This window comes from Hesperophylax consimilis, chromosome 12 (genome assembly GCF_061612785.1).
Source record: "Hesperophylax consimilis isolate HC1 chromosome 12, BYU_Hcon_1.0, whole genome shotgun sequence".
Lineage (NCBI taxonomy): Eukaryota > Metazoa > Arthropoda > Insecta > Trichoptera > Limnephilidae > Hesperophylax > Hesperophylax consimilis.
This window is the reverse complement of record NC_142847.1, coordinates 32,175,121-32,194,809: the sequence shown is the minus strand read 5'-3', so window position 1 is coordinate 32,194,809 and position 19,689 is coordinate 32,175,121. Positions and strand designations below refer to the sequence as shown.

The 19,689-nt window shown below is 33.2% G+C and overlaps 1 protein-coding gene across 1 annotated transcript in view; it reads left to right on the top strand.

Annotated features, from left to right (window-relative positions):
* The first annotated feature begins 3,217 nt into the window (after nucleotides 1-3,217).
* The window catches only part of LOC149419509 (galactokinase-like), a 48,198-nt gene continuing 31,726 nt past the window's right edge, over nucleotides 3,218-19,689 (top strand). The window contains exon 1 of the mRNA XM_089637865.1: nucleotides 3,218-3,321. The gene's annotated coding sequence lies outside the window, so the exon portion shown is untranslated. The remainder of the gene's footprint in view (nucleotides 3,322-19,689) is intronic.

The window sequence follows — 19,689 nt, the reverse complement described above, 5'->3', positions numbered from 1 at the left end:
GAGAATTTAAGTAAGGCAACAACGGTACTTCCATAAGTAAAATATCTATAAAGCTCTGTTAAAATAAATATATATTATGGCAAACCATAGTAATTATGTTGATTCCGAGCGTATTATATTGATTAGTTCTTCGATCGAATGCTTTCTCATTCCTGCATCGCTTCGTCTCAGTAATTAGGTCAAGTGATGTTATTGGTTAGTGCTTTCGCCCCGGTGCTCTAGCTTACAGAGAAATTGTGATCCCGGAAAGGGATTTCACTGCTGTGATGACCGATAAAATGTCATATTTTTTCTAGAATGCAAAGTTGCCTTATTTCTGTCACCTCTGGCTGGACTGACTCCAGCGACGCTTTGTAAACTGTCGGATGCGATATCAGCTAACCCAGAAAGGGAAAATATCCTGTTTGTTAAACAAAGGGTTAAAGGAGCATATTATGTTACTTTGGGAGGAATGATACAGGTGTAATTTGTTTCCTCAGTGAACCCATTAAGTGATTGTTAAAGTTAATTACACTGTCTTACTATTGTTGAACTGCTATAAATACGTGCCATACGTGAATAAAAGAAAAATATTATGTACTTATATAATATATATTTTTTTATTTAAATACAAATGCAACGTACAAAAAATATTAAAAACATTAATTTTTTTAAATATCTCTTCAATTTTTTTATAATGAGATGACAGAGAGTAAGTTCTGCAATAACTCTAATTAAAAAAAGCTTATTACTACTGGTATTTTACTAACTTAATTAAAGTTAGATTGTATATTAATTTAATTTGTTACAAACAAATTATTGACTAGGATAATAATAATTAGACAAAGAGAATATAGACATTGTGAATCTGTGCTGTTACATATTTTTTTTATGTAATAAGCTATTTCAAACTGTTACTCTATATGAAAAAGAATATGCAGTTATAAACATGAACCTAAACAGCTCTGAAAAAACGCCAAATCCTACATAATTTTACTCATTCCCTGTCTCATCAAATACCCAAAAAAGCCATCAATATTGCATTCACAATATAAAAATAAAATAGTTAACTACATACAACTTTGCAAAATATTGTCATGCAAGGTGGCTGCCAGGCAATTTGCCACCACACTAGATTTGACTTCAATGATATTCATACAAAATCGCACTGATGCTCTGTCCAGGGCTTTTTAAGGAAGGAAACGAAAGCCATTATAACATTGTAAAACCCTATGCATCTGGCAACACTGGTTGTCACTGAAGATATTAATCGACAGAAGAGCGTGGTTGATTGCCCGTGGTAACTAAAAACACAGTGTCTTCGTGAGTGGTTTATTTATGGTGTCTTCCTTCAGGCTCTCAAGAAAGACACTGTTTGTGACAGGTGTAGGGTAACACTGACAAGTGTTTGTGTCCGAAGTAAGCACAACTTTACATTACTTGAAATTGATCAAATTTTTTATAATATTTATTTTACTTTTTGGACAGATTTTCATTAGCCTATCTAGGGCTGAGGAGTCGAAAAGTTTTATGTAAATTGGTGACATCTTTTTCCTTTCAAATCGGAATACATTACACTTCTAGGTAATGTCCATTCAGTGCTGGCTGCCAATGTAAATTATTATCGTAATTGAACGTCAACTAAGTTAACCCATGCGTACAGCGTTCAACGTTTTGGCAATAATGTACCCAATATGCACGTGTAACGATGCAACGTCTCGTTCAGATTGGAGTAAAAAATAGGCAATGAGAGTTTTGACGTTGAACTTTACATTCAGATATCCCATAATACAATCAATTTCCCTTCAAAAGAAAATGATTTCTCATTTTGATGAATGGCGTGAAGTTAATGTAAAAAATACAAAGATATATATATAAAATATCTATATAAATATCTATATATATATATATATATATATATATATATATATATATATATATACATATATATATATATATATATATATATATATATATATATTTATTTTTTTTATTAGTAAAAAAAGATACACGAATTACATTACACAATATAGTACAGTTATTAATTACATAATATAATATGATATAAGTATTTGATGTACCCCCATAAATAAGCAGGGCTTGTGTGTATGGAGGGTGTTGTTATATTGGTTTATATTTGATATGATTCAGTTCAACTGTTCGGAATACTTTTTAAGGTGGCTTTTGAATTCGTTTATATTTGCATTCATGTTTCTAATTTTTTCTGGTAATTAGTTAAAAAATTTAACTCCGAGATATTCATGGTTGAAAGAATATAACAGCACGTACCCGATAGATTTGAACCATCGATTCCTGAGCATATTTGAAATAAAAAAGATGTTATTTTGCTGCCGATAATATTTTTTTCAATTAAAACCAAAAATATATTTTTCCATCACACGTCGCAACTGAGTAGTTGGGTACAGCCTAGTGGATCACGTGATACGCACTCTGTCTCGTTCCAGCAGCACGGTAACAGGGGAAAGAAAGCGCGTATCACGTGATCCCGTCGCGCTCGTAGCAGTGTGATCAGTGGCGGCGTGTGATAGAAACATTTAATTTTTGTTTTTAATTTTTCAAAAAAATATCACCGGACAGCAAAATGACGTATATATTTTCAACTTCACATTATGCCCAGCAATTGCTTGTTAAAGTCCTTCGGAACGTGCTGGTACATCCTATATCTATACATGCAATTTAACAACAAATCGTTATATTTGGCTTCTTTTAATTTAATATTTAATTAAACCCAAACTAAGAACCTATTTTAGGATCATAAATTCATGTTGTGGGTGAAATAAAAGAAGAAATAAAATACTAACCCTCAAACATCAACATCAATAATAATGGCCGCCAAGTGAATAATCGATTTTAATTTCAACGAAATAACTATTAATTTTCATTATTTTCCATTTCGGGAAACTGTAATACTTACTTAAGATTATTATCTAACTATCACATAGAATTTTTTTAAATAAAACGTACGTATTTTGTATTTTTACCCTTGTTTTCTTCCTCATTCTATACTCCAAAGCTGTGTTTGTTTACATTTATTCTTCCGAGCATTTCATTATCAATTCGCATCGCCGGACTTACTATCTTTCATAACGGTGATTACAACGACTTTAAAACGTCATTACTATCACACTAAAACGCAGATAAAATAGGAGCGAGTAAAATATTGTTTTTTCATGAATTGATAGCGTAAAACTGAAACAGTTTTCTTATCACGCTCAGTTATTGGGTTGTCTCTATCAGTCGCCGGTCGTGTGCTAGTTGTTCCTTGTTATCTGAGCCAACCTTGAATATTATACGAACTCACCGGAATTAAGAATCAATCAGGTATGTTCGAAGAAAGCAATTATTTAAGTATTCATTCCCTTACAAGTAACCGGTTGAATTGTGATCATCTTTGAAAGCGAACATAAAAACAAGGTTTGCAAAAAATCATATTTAAAATAACTATGTTGAAATAGCTTACGGGGGAAACTGTACTTGCAAAAGACGAATCTGTGTCAATTTTAACCAACTGTATTTTTGATGTATTATCTTATTTTCGATGTTGCATAAAATTTTCAAGTAAAATTTCAACGTCAATTTATTTTAAATTCACTATTTTTGTAGCCCACAATTTATTTTAAAAAAGCAATCTGTTACATAACAGAGAGAAAAAACTATTTCATAATCAGTAAATTGAAAAAAAAATCATTTAAATATTTATTTCGTTCAAATCGATTGTTCATTGGGCGGACATTGTTACTAAATATAAAAGTTTTAAGGTTAGATTTATTTCTTCTTCTATTATTTAACCCAAAATATGAACCTAAAATGGTTATTAGTTGGGTTTAATTTAAAAACATATTTAAATATTAATATTTCAAAAATAAGCGTAAAGAATAGACGTCAAATTAACAGTTTTTTTTAAGAAATTATCATAATGCATTATTTTCCATTTTCGGTTACCGAAATAGTTGTTTCTCATTGTTATCTAACTAAAAGTTTTTTTTAAATATAATATGCATATTGACCGTGCCCCACTTATATATACCAACATTTGCACATAATACGGTTTTAAACTTGGTTTGTGTCATAAAAGTTGTGTGATTACTTTTGAATGACGGCTGATAAAAAAACAATAGATGTCGCATATTAATATAAAAATGAATACATTTATCCAATATTATTTGGATTGCATTTAGTTCGGGAACAATCTTGCGATCAAACATAAAAATATTCATTAAGAAAATGAAGATAATGTTGGTAGTTGTTATTCGAAGTATGATACAGTTAAATATGACCTAAGGAAATAAGGCCGGATTAGCTCAGTGTTAGAGCAGAGCTCCGACGAGACCAAGGTCATGTTTTCAATTATTAGATGCTAGTAAATCTACTTTACCTACCATCAAACCATAATTCTAAACCTACTATCCTGTTAAATTAATCCTCCAAAAAAATGACGACGTGGTTGTGCTAAAAACCACACAGAAAAAAATAATAACGCAATAAAAAAACAAGACCGGTCAGTGGCTGAGTTGGCTTCGGGTTTGGATTTCCACCCAAGCGTCGCAAGATCAATTCCTCGGCTGGCTAAGTCCTCTATCACAACACAAGCAATATTTTCCACTTACCGTGGTGGTAGTAAGAGATTTTCAAATATTGTCAGGTTATTCGTAACCCGGGAATGTTTTTCTTTCTTTAAAAAAAAAATAATCATAATTTTATGACTTATGACAAAAATATAATATTTGAAGTGGGTATTTATCACTTGTCTGAAATCTCCAAACAGACGCATCCAATTTAATAGTAATACGTAATCGTCTTTCTTTTTAAAAAAATAATATTATTGTTCAAATGAATATTTGAAGAAATCGTGCCTCGCGCCCGCGCGATATGAAACATGTGGTTCAATTAATTTGACCCATAGGTAACAAGTAGTTCCGTGAACAGTAAACTTCACCTAATGGGGATTACTCCGACTTGACAGCTCGCGACAATTGTAACGCTCATGCCCCCTGACGGAATAAAAAGGTTCTATGTTCATACTTATTTTTCTCCGTGCATCAGGATTGACTGGAAATGGAACACACAAAAAAATTACAGGCAGACGAAATGCAAAGTGGTCGAGTCGAAACATGACTTTGTCACGCTCAGTCAATGATTATTTACAACTTTGAACAGTTCAATAGGTTTCAAAACATCATTGCGGCTACTTTGGAAATGAAGTCATTTGAAACAATTAAAAATTAGACGGCTATACCAAAACTAAACGCAGAAAATCACATTCAGAAAATTAACTTGCAAAAACATGGTATCGCTTCTGCACAAACAAACACACACTTTACCACAATCTACACATCTGCGCCGATGATGGACACTGTAGCGCAGTCCGATACATTGGCTAAAGAAGGAAGCCCTAATTTTTTATATTTGAAACCGCACAAGAGTCCCAACTGCTCCCATCCGTCTGGATCCAGTGATACTATGGCTTCTCCAACTGGGGTATGTTGTGAGGATGAAGATAGTGGGGAGGGGATGGAGATGGAGAGGAGGAAGGCGGGGAAGTACCTGTCACCAAATACGCCAAAGCCATTTCAACAAACGTTTCAATTCTGAATTATGGTCCTACACCAGGTCGATAATGAGAGTACCTTCCACTGAATGAATGTGCCTCAATTATACTTTATATTATTCTAAATGAGTATATTGTGAAATTACACAAAATAATCAAATAAAATTTACATGATTTGAATCTGCAACCTACGACTTGCTAGTCGAGAGCCTTACCCTTCTACCAAGGAGGCAATCACGTAACCCAAAAATTAATCAACATTATAATTTTGAACGTGAAAATCTCAAATGCTATATTTATTATACAATAAAATTGATCAATCCGAATTTAATAAGTTGGTAGATACCTACCTAACCTGTCGAATGAACAGTAAATTAAGTACACAATCACATAATCGACGTTGTCGATTATGCCAATAATTTCTCAATAGTTTATCGTCATTCGTGACTCGACATTCGTGGACTTTCTATTCGCCTGAAAGTATTTCTTTTATAATTATGGTAACGAACAATTCCGTATTAGCTAAGTTGTTATAGTGGTTTTTAAGTTTTTTTTTTAAATTAAAAGAAATAAACATATTTCACTTTCTTAACGTAAAAATACAAATATTATTGTTTACTACCTAACACTAATAGTACTACTACCTACCCTACATTAAGTAGATTTTAATTTTGCTCACTAATCTTGAGAGCTTATACTTTTTTTCCTTAAATATATTAAATCTATTTACTGTTAGTTATCAAGAAGGAGATTGTATGCGTGCATACCCTCGTGGCCCATGTATCTATTCATGTGTACTAATCCATTTTGTATTTAGTGGATTAATATACATATATTATATTCGTATAGTTTCTGATTTTCAGAAAGGTTGTTTCATGGTATACTTTTTAGTGGGGGTATCTGCGCTATAGTTAAAAAGGTTATTTACGACTTTATTCTATATTATTTCTAGGTCGTTTAAATGCATTACGTACGTGTTTTTCCACATATTTATCGTGGTTTATTGATATTTGGCCTAAATATAATTTCCAGTGATGTTTAAAAGGTATTTTTATCGTTTGAAAACACATACAAATGATGCGAAAGTCCATTTATATGAAAGGAATATTTAATATTTCATTGCGTTGTAATGATAATTACAAACTTTTATCTACGATAAATATTGTATTGATCGGCAATGCTTGGCAATCAGATGTTTGCAAAATGCTTCTTGATTGTGAAAATGTTGATGATTAAACAAATCCATCAACATTTTGACATGAATTAGCAAAAATACTACAATAATATTATCTTGTAATAACAGATTTCGATAATTTTATTATTATTTATAGCAACTCTCCTAATAGAAAATTATAACAAAGTCAGAGAGTACGGTGTTTATTTTAACATGGTCTTCATAAAACGATTATACACCAACATAAAAATAACGGAGAAGAATATATTTTTAAATACGTCTATTTGAATTTTGACATTGTTTTCGCGAATGAATGCAAACTTTGAAAGTGGAAATTAACCCACTTTCCCATATCCGATCGAACTCAAACTCTGCAGATAGACTTGTTAACAATGACAATGCATTCTTTTAGTTTATGGTGGCAATAACGCCCACACACGCCGGTATAATCACATTTCTCTGATTTTAAATAATTAAAAATAGATGTATTATAGTTTCGCACGAGTGCAATGTTCTAATTTGACATCATAAGAGTCCGAGCGACACACGTACTATCCGATCCATTTTTAGCGCTCTGACATTGACAGTTTATAGTTCCAAAAAGTGCGATAATAATCAATAATTTAAAAAATAATCTTACTTTACGTAATTTGCTTTATTTTCTATTAATATTTTATTGTAAACATTCATTTTTTGCACAGCTTTTTTAGATTATATTACCTGTAAATATCATTTTTTTATCTTGGATCAGACTATACTGCCAGTAACTACAGAACGTCTTACAGAACAATGTTTACAGCTGTTCTTTCATTAGACAGCACAAACAGAATTTGCTTAGAAGTTACACGCGAAAGGGCTGAATTGTAATGGTGCTGCCACACGCAAAGCTCACATCAACAGATAATATAAAGCACAATAGCGCTCGCCATACAATCCCATACAGACCCGACACACGTAAAAAGATAACGCGCTATAAGTGTGGTTCTGAACTTCGCTAACCGAATTTATTTTACGTAACCGCTCCCGACGCGATATTTGAAAAGTTATGCGTCCCCCTCTCCGCCGTAAAAAGGAGAGGGGGTCATTTTAATTACGGAGCTACCAACTAAGTTCCGTGTTCCCTTTGACAGCCATGACATAAGCAGCCTAATAATGCATTTCTTATTTATTATGTTAGCTCATATCGTCATGTGTGCTAGTAAATTTAGAAACATAAAAAAAACTTTATTTGGCAAACATACTTAACATATATTTAAAATATAAATATAATCAATATTTGAATTTGAAGTAAACAAATTTTCGCCCTTTCAAAATTAATCATATTTTTAATCTCAGTATGTTTATATGGTAATATCATTCGGTTTTTTGATAAAAGTTGGACGGCTTGGACGAAAGTTGAGCTTATTTTACAATAATTTATTATATGTCGCTTTCGTCGATCGGCGTGCGAACTGCGAATTTCCTGATTCGACGGAGAGGTTATGTCAGGTTATGTGAAAATGCGCTATTTACGCGCAGATTGTTTAAAATCTAAAAAGTTTATAAATAGCATTTATAATTATATAGTTGGCGGCATCATCATCTGAGGATGAGCTGTCCAACAGATCCAGCAATAGGCGACAAGTATCATCCATTTCGAAAACGTGCTCAAGCTGTCAGTAAGTAAAGTTGTCACTTTGACAGATGAAATTATGTTCCTCGGCCGCTCTCGAATTCAACTGACCCCCTCTACTACCATAGGAAGAAATATTTGATAGCGTCGTGTGTCGGTAGAAAAGATGATGCGCTGTACATTAACTTTTGATGTGAGCTTTGCGTGTGGCAGCAGCTTTAATGCCAAGTTGCGATGCCTACTCAGCTATTCCAAGTACAATTTATTTTGTAGGTAACAATAAACCCACTACTGACTATTATCATAGTATATACTTCGGCGTATGACAGGTCTTATACAAACCTATTTAGTATAAAGTAATTCAACTATTGTTACAATGGTGTATATTTCTTTTGAATTGTGAATTATCTTACAGCACGTATATTAATAACTGCATCACTTGCAATAATGTTTTTTGTTTACACATTAAATGTTCTTCAATTTATTTCTATTATTATTGTCTATCTCTGTACGCTTGTATTTCGATTATCACTGTATTGTAAAAGCCATTATATGGCGTTTGAATATATAAATACAGTATTGTCCATGTGAAAAACACTCATTGCTCAAATCTAAACCTGCAACATTGAATGTTTGAGTCTTGTGACTTGTTAATTAATGGTCATTGAAAAATACAGTTTTACTGGAAATTAACATATATGTAAATAAGCCTTTTTATGAGGTATAGGAGTTTCTGTACTTTTAAATGGAATACTCTATTCTATATATTGTATCTGTCTTGCATATAAATAAATATTTTTTTCCTATTTCTTTAAATAACAATGTACTATAACCATTTAAAAAAAATTAAAATCACAACTTACACTTATATAAGAAAATTTAACTAATACACATAAATACATGTACCATTTAATCATAACCACGTAAACACCTCAGCACAGGTTCTCCCAGTGAGGTGTTCACGAAACATATAACATTACCCACCACAGTGTCACTTACTCAAACCTACCACACACCCAGCATAAAACACCATATTAACAACAGTTCTAAATGTATGTATTATATACAAATGTAAATATTTGGTAGACACTGTAATGTATGTATAGAAATAAATAAATAAATAAATAAACATATGCGAGCCGAACGGCCGAACTGAACCTCAACTCTCCGTAATTCGTTCCTTTTCCGTAATTCGTGGCTCGGTTCGCGTTTAAGTTCGCAAATGTATACGTACCACAAGAAAGGCATACAAATACAGTATTGGATTGAATCATCGATACAATATTTTATTTGTATGCCTTTCTTGGAAGAATTGTGTTATACGGACAAAAATATTTATTCATATTCATAATACGTATGTACGGGCACAAACAAATAATTCGTCTCAATATTTTGAAGCATAACTTGCAAAAAGTGTATTTTCATAAAATAATTTTATTCGCGCCATCTATAAACGTGTAGATTACAACGTAAGTTACGTGAAATAGAAATGGGTGGCCCTTTGGAATACTACATTTTAGATTACAGGCGTCATGTAGAAATGCCATAGTTGTTCTACTGGTAAGGAATTAGCATCATTAATCCCTTCGGCACCGATGCATAGTCGGGAAACAAAACAATATATTATTTCTTATCCAAAAGAACAATAAAATCGATGACAGCCCTGTTTTACTAAAGCCAAATTGCGATACTTGCCCAGCTATTCCAAGTAGAATTAATTTTGAAGGCATCAATAAACTCACTACTTATTACTATATTATAATATTTTGCTAGATTATACATTTGAAAAAGTCACTATTTTATACATATTAATATTCTGTTCAAATAAAATATTCTCTGTTATTATAACATTCTAGGCCTTAAGAGAATTAACTTTTTATTAATTACTATTCATTATCATAAACACCTCATACCTCGATTTGTCAGGTCTTATACAAACCTAGTATTCATTCAACTATTACCTACTACACTAGTAGATATTTCTATTAATTATGTATTGTTTAGCTGCACTTCTATTACCAACTGCATCACTTGCAACAATATTTTTGTGTACACATTACTTGTTCTGTAATCACTCTATTGTAAAAGCCATTTTATGGCGTTTAAATATATTAATAAATAAATTGGGAATATCTTTTGAGTTCGGAAACATTTGAAGCAGAAATGTAATGGTGGCCTCAAGGAAATGGCCTGTTTTGATAAGCGGTGTTCTCCTTCCTGACATGTTTTCCAAGGTACAATTCGATGTAACCAAGATAAAGTGTTAGGAACGGACGCTTTGAATCTAGAGCTTGTTTAGTTTCTCGTATGTTTGTTGCACTGTAGAGAACCAGCATATAAACAAAGTAAAACAAATATTGACTTGCGACCCACTGTTAAATTTGGTGAGCACCTCTAATTAGGATTTAAATAAAAATATGAAATAAATCTTAAATGGACTTTGTGCAAAACTGTGCAAAAGCTGAACTTTTCTTACCTGTAATTTATCGATTATCTTGTAATTTATAGTGTTGCTAATTTATTAAGAATCTCCTCAAAGTATTCGTAATCCGGATAAAAACTGGATTGAAGGTCCTTAACGAATGAATTGATAGGTTTCCTAATAAACTTTTAGTAAGATGCGAAAGTATTATCACGATGTCGGAACACGTGTTCAAGCACTGCATTACCTTGATAATATACAATAACGAAATGCTAATATAATATGAATTTACTAAAAGTTTATCAGGAAACGGTCTGCTATCCATTTTTTAACCAGGATTACCAATAATTTGAAGCGATTTTTTATATATTAGTAATACTCATTAAGAACCACGATTGGATCGCATAAATATTCATTATGTGGTATAGACATTTTGACATTTTGTCGAATCCCATTATTATTCACATGCGAAATCTTAAAAAAAGTCAACGAAATTCGGGAACTTGGAGTTATGTTTGACAAACAATTAAATTTTGTAAATCACATACAACAAATAACTAACAAAGGTATGAAGACACTGGTATTTATAATCAGAACCATCAAAGACTTCGACTCGTTAGAGGTTATAAAAATCGTGTATCTGTCGCTAGTACGCAGCTTGTTAGAATACAATTTAATAGTGTGGTCCACATTCTACCAAAATCATACGATTTATTAATTTCAAATTAAACATACCTATTCAACACATAAACTAAACATTCTTACTAAATACACTTAAAATACATTCCCTGGAAAACAGAAGAAAAATAAATAACCCAACCTTTTTATAAAATTATTCACTCCAATCTAGACTGTTGTGCACTCCTGCAACTTATAGATTTCAGAGTACCTACTCGAGCAACTAGGAAATACAAATTATTCTGCGACACTTCAGTACCAGCATAGCACACACATGTACCTATTTCCCGCTTTCACACACTTGGAAACAAATCCACCTCAAATATCGACATATTTAATATAAGTTTGCCTGTGTTCAAGAGATACCTGAATAACATTTGTATGTAGCATATTTAAAGAGCGATTGCGTATATTTTTTATTTTATTTTCTGCTTGTTGTTTTCATGTAGATTATAATAATTTGTGAACTTATATCGTTATTTTATATAGGTTGTATCCCATCTGCAATTTAAAAACTCGTAAACGATTTTTTCTCTTTTCTCTTTTATCTTGTAATAATAATAAATAAATAATTGAGGTTAGAGATATAATAATTTTTAATGTTGGTATAAACGAACTACAAGAGATATCTGAATATTTAGACTTACTTGCATAGTTGTACATATATCATGTTTACGTGGTCATAATAAAAACTGAGAATACTCCTCATCAAGACCTATGTATGGAGTATCTTGATGTACGACTGCGAAACATGGTGCCTTTCCGAAAGAGATAAACGGAGACTAGAGGTTTTTGAGATGTGGTCCTATAGAAGACTGTTAGGAATTTCCTGGAGAGACCATATTACAAATGAGGAGGTTCTCCAAAGAATCGAAGGAGGAAGGCACCTGCTCAGGACCTTGTCCGAAAGGCGTGCAAGATGGATCGGCCATGTTATACGACAAGAAAGCTTCTTGCATGTCATAATGGAGGGTATGACCGAGGGGACCAACTCTAGGGGACGCCCACGCCGAGAGTACCTGGAGGACCTGCTGGTGGACGTGCGCTGCTCATCATATGCACAAGTCAAAAGAGCCGCACAAGACAGGGAAGAATGGAAAAGGAGATTAGATGAAATTGCTGCAAACCAATCCCAGGATTGAAACCAGAGAGAGCAGTGGCGGATTAACCCTAAGGCAAAGTAGGCACGTGCCTAGGGGCGCCAGTTACAAAGGGGCGCCGGCGGGCGCCCCTAGAATTAAAAAAAATATATATATATAAACTTAATTTTGTAAGTAAGTATGCACCTGCTTACACAATATAAAAGATTATTTACTTCTGTAGAGATGCAGAGCTTCCAAAGCATACTCGCCTTCTTGATTATTCCTCCATGCCTCCATCGCATGATTTTTTAATAGAAGACCGCTCGCTCGTGGATTCGTTCGCGGGCGTTGCTAGATTGCAGGGCAAAGGGCGCAGCGGGGGCAGGGGCTAAGCGGCCGGCACCGGACTTCCGAACGGATGACGGGGTGACAGTCACACTCATCACTTTCAGCTTGGATGTCGCCGGTTACGCGCGCTTCTATTGATTACGTACTCGCAGCGGTATTTGTGTGAATTAATAGTACATTGCGTTTTAGTTCATTACCCAAATAATGAGTGAATTGAAGAAGAAACCTAGTGGTGCAGCTTATAAAAGGAAGGCTAAGGAAAAAGAAGAAAAAAATCAAAATATATATATTCGTGTTTTATATTCATGTTTTATATTTCTTTTTGATTATTATTATTTCTGTTTTTCTCACTACTAGCATCTTCGCCTAGTAACAACTGAACCTTGTTTACGCATGCTGTGAACATTTTTAATTGGAGTGTTAATATCTGTGCACATTCCCACGCAATAATATTAATGTAATAATTTAATAAGTTAACACTCTGTAAGTGTTTCAAACAATAAATAAATAAATCATTGATCCATTGGTTAACACTTGATGTTTTTCCTGAAAACTTTTCGAGTAAAAATCTTTCTGCTGTTTTTCCTAGATTTTTATTTTCACTATCCTTACTATTATTATTTTCAGAAAGTCTCGTATCATGTTTAATTTCGTCCAGGTATTGTTCACCAAATTGTAAATTCCCACCTTCATCTAAGTAAATTTTCCTCAAATTTAGTTAAAATTAAAACTTAAAGTTAAAACTGAAAAGTTAAGGTAATTCCTATATTTTTTTTACATTAACCCAACACAAGAGGCTCTGAGGAAAATAATTTCCCTCAGGGCCTCTGTCATTTTTGAAGATGCTGTGTGGAGGGTCTTTTTGAGGAGAGGAAGGAGTGAACGTGGGTCTTGAAGAGACCCACGTTGTAGGAAGAAGGAAACACAGAGCCCGGCAAATCGTTCCACAGCCGAGCTGTTGAATACAATAACGAGTCGTAGAAGCAACCCGTTTGACATTTGTCACATGATAAATGTCAACCGTGTACATATGTTGGGCGCGCGTTTGGTGTGTTTCCCGACTATGCACCGGTGCCGAGGGGATCAATGATGCTAGTTCCTTGGAGCATCTTCCATTGAAATACCGGTTAATAAATATTTTCCGTGTTTGATGTTTTTTCTTTAGAGAATTCTGAATTTTAGTAAAAACGTCCGTAGTTGTTATGGCGGTGTGTTTTCTTGCAAGTTTCAAATCATCAGGAATATCAAATAAATGTTCATCGGGTGACTCGATTGAAGTTATGCAGTTCACACCGGTTTTTCCACCCAATGCTGCTAACACTGTAAATGTGAATCGTAACTTTTCCATTTTTCTTCACTAAAAATATCGTTTTATAAGACAAATAAAACAATGCGTTGCTCTGAAGTACAAAGAAACGACATTTAAAGTTTATTTGTCGTCCTTTTTTATATTAAAAAATTACATTATTTTTATTAGTCACTCAGTCAGCCACATAGCGAGTACACAATGCTGTTCATAAATAAATGCTGTTTAAGTGTAACCAAGACAACACATAAGTGACATTTGAAAAGTGCATAAAATAAAATTCGTAATTTAAACACAAAGGGATCCTAGGCATTTCTAGGTAGGTACTTATTAGTGAGTACTTATTCCTTTACATAAATAATTGATCATTTAAATTTTTTATGTTTTATTAATTATCCCTATTAATATTATAACTGCGAAAGTGTATATGTGTGTGTTTCTATAGGTATATGTTACTTCTTCATGCAAAAAAACTACTGAACCGATTGTGATGAAACTTGGTATGTAAAAAAAAGATAACTGGCAGTGTTGCCAACGATATATCGCCATTTAGGCTACTCAGAACGAGAATCGGCGCTGAAAAAATCTAAAAGGCGACCGGTCGGGCTACTTCAGAGTCAAGTTAAAAACATAATTTTCACGTAAAAACATCAATTTTAAACAATTCTCTAGCCACCCCCCCCCCCCCTCCCACGAAATTTTTATTTTCACGTAAAACCCACCTAACTACAAATTCGGCTACTTTAGGTACTTGTTAAAATTTATAATATGTGGTCGCTAGAGGGGCGCCGATGAGGTGCTTGCCTAGGGCGCTCTCAACAGTTAATCCGCCTCTGAGAGAGAGAGAATAAAAACCTTAACATATTCATTCTGTGTCAGCACTGCCGAACTCCGCAGAAACTATACCATGAAGAAAATATTTATTCTGTGTCAGCATTGCCAAACTCCGCATAAACTATACAATTAAGAAAATATTCATTCTGTGTCAGCACTGCCAAACTCCGCAGAAACTATACAATTAAGAAAATATTCATTCTGTGTCAGCACTGCCAAACTACGCAGAAACTATACCATGAAGAAAATATTCATTCTGTGTCAGCACTGCCAAACTCCGCAGAAACTATACCATGAAGAAAAGGTGTTTCAGGGAATTTTAGTCAGAGGTACAATTTCTTATCTGTCCGTTTGTATTTAGATTTATTTAATAAATCGCAAACTATTGGTAAACAAGGTCATTATAACAATTTATAGATAGCGAAATAAGACGTTAGAAACCTCATCACTAGTGGATGTAATATGAATGTTTATTATGTTTTCGCACACATTATTTATGGGGATATATCAACACAAATCAAAACCTTCAGATGTTTATTATATTTATCAGTGACACCTAACGAAAAATATAACTTCACTCTGTTCGCATTTGAATTGTTGAAATATAACCTGTATTTATTCCATTTGAATCAATGAAAATGTTCGTAAGTTAATTTTCGTCAGTGAGACAGTCTAGGACCTCAAGCCTCGCCCGATGAACTTTACCAATCCCGCCGGGGAATGAATGCAGCGGAAATACGTTTTACTAGACTTTTGTTTTCTTGAATGTATAAATTAATCCCCTTCCCTACATCCGATTGAGATGAAACTCAACAGGTAGGCGCATTGTCGATGACAATGGATTCTAACTTTTGGTGGCAATCACGCTTGCACTCGCGGACATATACGAGTACGCATTTTTCTGAAATTGGATGACATTACAGCAATCAATAAACGAAATATATGTCGATCCTACCCGATTGGGATTTGGCCCAGCTGTTAGCTCAGTTGACTCCAGTCCCCGAGGAGAAAGATTCAATCTTCTGTCAAACAAAAAAAAATGTATTTAAAATACAGCTACTAATAAAATTAGAAGTATTACAGTAAAACTTACTAAAACTTTGTTTTAGAAGATTTGATTTATTTACTACCAAAATTAACATAAAAGCTACATAAAGAAATATTAGTATTGCTGATTTAATAAAAATCCGGTTTAAAAGGGGATTGGAGGCTGATTCCTATTAAACTTTTAGAACATTCATAATACATCGTAACACGTATTCTTGCACCTGAATTTGTTCTGATAATATACAATGACGAAATACGAAAATATTAGAATTTTTATATGAATACGTGTTCCGACGTCGCGATAACACGTTCGTATTTTACTTTAAGTTCATTAGGAAACCTACCAATTCATTCGTTAAAGGCCTGCAATACCACTTTAACCGGATTACGAATAATTTGAAGAGATTCTTAATAAAATAGCAATAAGTTTTCTCCGTTTGGGAAAGTGGTTCTACGGTCAATTTTTTTTAAATTGCCGGTAACCCGGGCGTTTATTGAAATAACATTATCATATACAAACAAGTAAGTAACCCGCCTCACTAGAAGATTTCTGTTCTGATTATACAGGTTGTCGTGATTAATTTTTTTGGGATATTATTTGGTTTCGGTGTTTTCGGTGCTTCCTTAATTAGCCAACGTTTTGGCTGAGAAAATCTTAAATCATATCCGTTTTCACAGGTAATTAAATGTATTCGGCGTAAGAAGTGATAATTAAAAATATTTATTATTATTCATTCATTACCTGAGTTTCAGAAAGATATTCAGATAGGCTTCTTGTGAATGAATCGATTGGATTTTGATTGACGGGATAATATTTAAAGCTAAATGAATTTCATTGCGGAAATTTTTGATTTTATTCATCCACCGGAAAATGTTGTGGGTCCGATCTTCGTTTGAAGATAAAAGATTTACAATATCTTGTTATAATACACATGAAATAATTTACATAATTGAGTTGTTATAATACAACAACTCTACAACAAAATCCCGCTCTCATTCAAAAAGCACAACAATATTATAACATTTAAGTTTCACCAATCATATCCATTAAATTGTGAACAAAGGTATGAAAACACTAGGCTTCGTATTAAGAACAACTAAAAACTTTAATTCTTTACAAGCCATTAAACTAATATACGTATCTCTAGTAAGAAGTCTAATTGAATATAACTCAGTAGTTTGGTCTCCATCTTACAAAATTCACATTAACAACATTGAGCGAATACAAAAAAAAATTTCTACGTTTTATAAATTTTAAATTAAATATCCCTGTCGAAGACTTAAAATACAATTTCTTATTAAATACTCTAAAAATACATACATTAGAAGATAGACGTAAAATAAACGATTTAACGTTCTTATTCAAAATACTTAACTCTAAATTCGACTGTTGTGAACTCCTGCAACTTATAAACATACATACACCCACAGTAACAACACGACAAAATACACTATTCCACTGCAACACACATAAGCGAAATTACATTGCGAACTCCCCAATACAACGGTTTCACACTATGGGAAACCAATACTTAGGTGATGTGCCCACTCTCCGATACAACGACTTCACACCATGGGAAATCATTACTTGGGTGATGTTGACATATTCAATACCAACTTGGCAAGTTTTGTGGATCATTTAAAACATTTATATCAACAATACTCCTAAACACATCATGTAAACCTACAAATAGCTGTAATTTTCCGTTTTTGTTTCTTGTGTTTGTATGATTTGTTGCATAGCTTTTATCAAATGTAATTTTATTCTTATTTTTTATGTTTCAAAGTATTTGTCAAATTAAAATTATACTAACAACCATGTAAAAGCCCTCTGGGCGTTAAATAAATAAATAATATATTTAAATCTCAAATAAAAAGCTGGATATGGAGATCAGAAATAGAAAACATACTTATACCAAATACAAACTGAAACCGAAAACACTCAACAGAGCTAAAAAACACCATGTAAGTATTTCGGAAAAAACACTAGTACATAATATATTTATAGTGACTAACTAACCATCACGCCGTTTCCCTCAGGGGTAGGCAGAGAGGACGGACCGAAAAACTCATTCACATTCATACATCGTCTCATACATACTCTTTTATTATATTAACTCTTGACATGGCATTCTCATCTATTTGATTCACTTGATCGTGCCATGTCTTCCTCGGGCGTCCCCGAATTCTTCTACCATTCACATATATTCTCCTTACACTCTTTTCTTCATTCGCTCTACATGCCCAAACCATCTAAGCGTCCCATTCTTAATCCATGTGTTGTCGCCCCTGGCTGTAGTTGGTCTTTACGAACAATTTTAAGCTTTCCAGGAAACACTTCATGGAAATGGGTAAATATTTAATGTTAAAAACTATTAATGATTATTTATGACAGAGTAAGCGAATGTACTCAGTAATATGTAAATTGAACCAACACCGGGTTAATTTCTCACCAACAAACTCTAATTAGTTTGGTAGTTCATATTTCACCCCATATTAAAACAACCCCATAATAAACCTTGCGGCATACTACAAAACCCCAAAATAGCGAACCAACATTGCATCATCCACCTAATTACGGCCACGTAAATATGAAACAGGTGAACTGATGAGAATAGACGATTAAATAACACTGTTTTTATAATTTGAAGCTAAAAACAATATGCCTCACATAGAATTTTTCATAAAGGCAATAAAATAACGAAATTTCGTAAATCCGTGAATTTGAAAACTGGAGCAATCTAAAACAAGTGAGGCGAAAGTGGGCACCGGTTTTAAAAAGGTCAAAGTCGTTATTTTGTTGTTGTTTTTCTAAAATAATATATGAACATATATAGTACTCAGGACAAACAAAGGGTTAAAACACTTTTGGAGTCGGGTCTACACTTCGACGCATTTTTAAAGACATTAACAGTTGATGTTAACCCCCTGATTTTTTCAGTAAATGAAACAATGTTACTTTGTTTGAACCACTATAAATATGAGTTTTTCAGTAAATGAAACAATGTTACTTTGTTTGAACCACTATACATATGATTTTTTTCAGTAAATTAATCGATGTTACTTTGTTTGGACCACTATATAATTTGTTTATACAGGGTGTATCGGCACGTACCCGACACACTTTAACCAGCTTTTCCTTAGCACATTTGGAGTAAAAAATGTTATGGGCACTTTGCTGTCCGATAAAATTTTTTTTCAATTAAAAACAAAAAATGATTAAAAAAAATCCACACTCCGTCACTGTCATTGGCATTGTTTCTCGTGTTCAACAGTTTTTATTAGCAAGTGTGTCAAAAAGCGTGTTCTCTCTTTCATACGCACTATATAATAATAGCTAAAAATGAGACGTATGGTGCCATGCCATTTCGTTGTGATCGTAAAAGCGCGCTAATGTAGGTACGTGCGTATATTATTCAACGAAACTCGAATAAAATACTGCCAGGTGGGTTTTCAAACTTTGACAAAGGATAAAACAGTGGTGACATGTGGTGAAAATATGAATAATACATTTTTTATTTAAAAAAATGTTACCGGACAGCAAAGTGCCCATAATATTTTTTACTCCAAATGTGCTAAGGAATAGCTGGTTAAAGTTTGTCGGGTACGTGCCGATACACCCTGTATACGCTGACCAG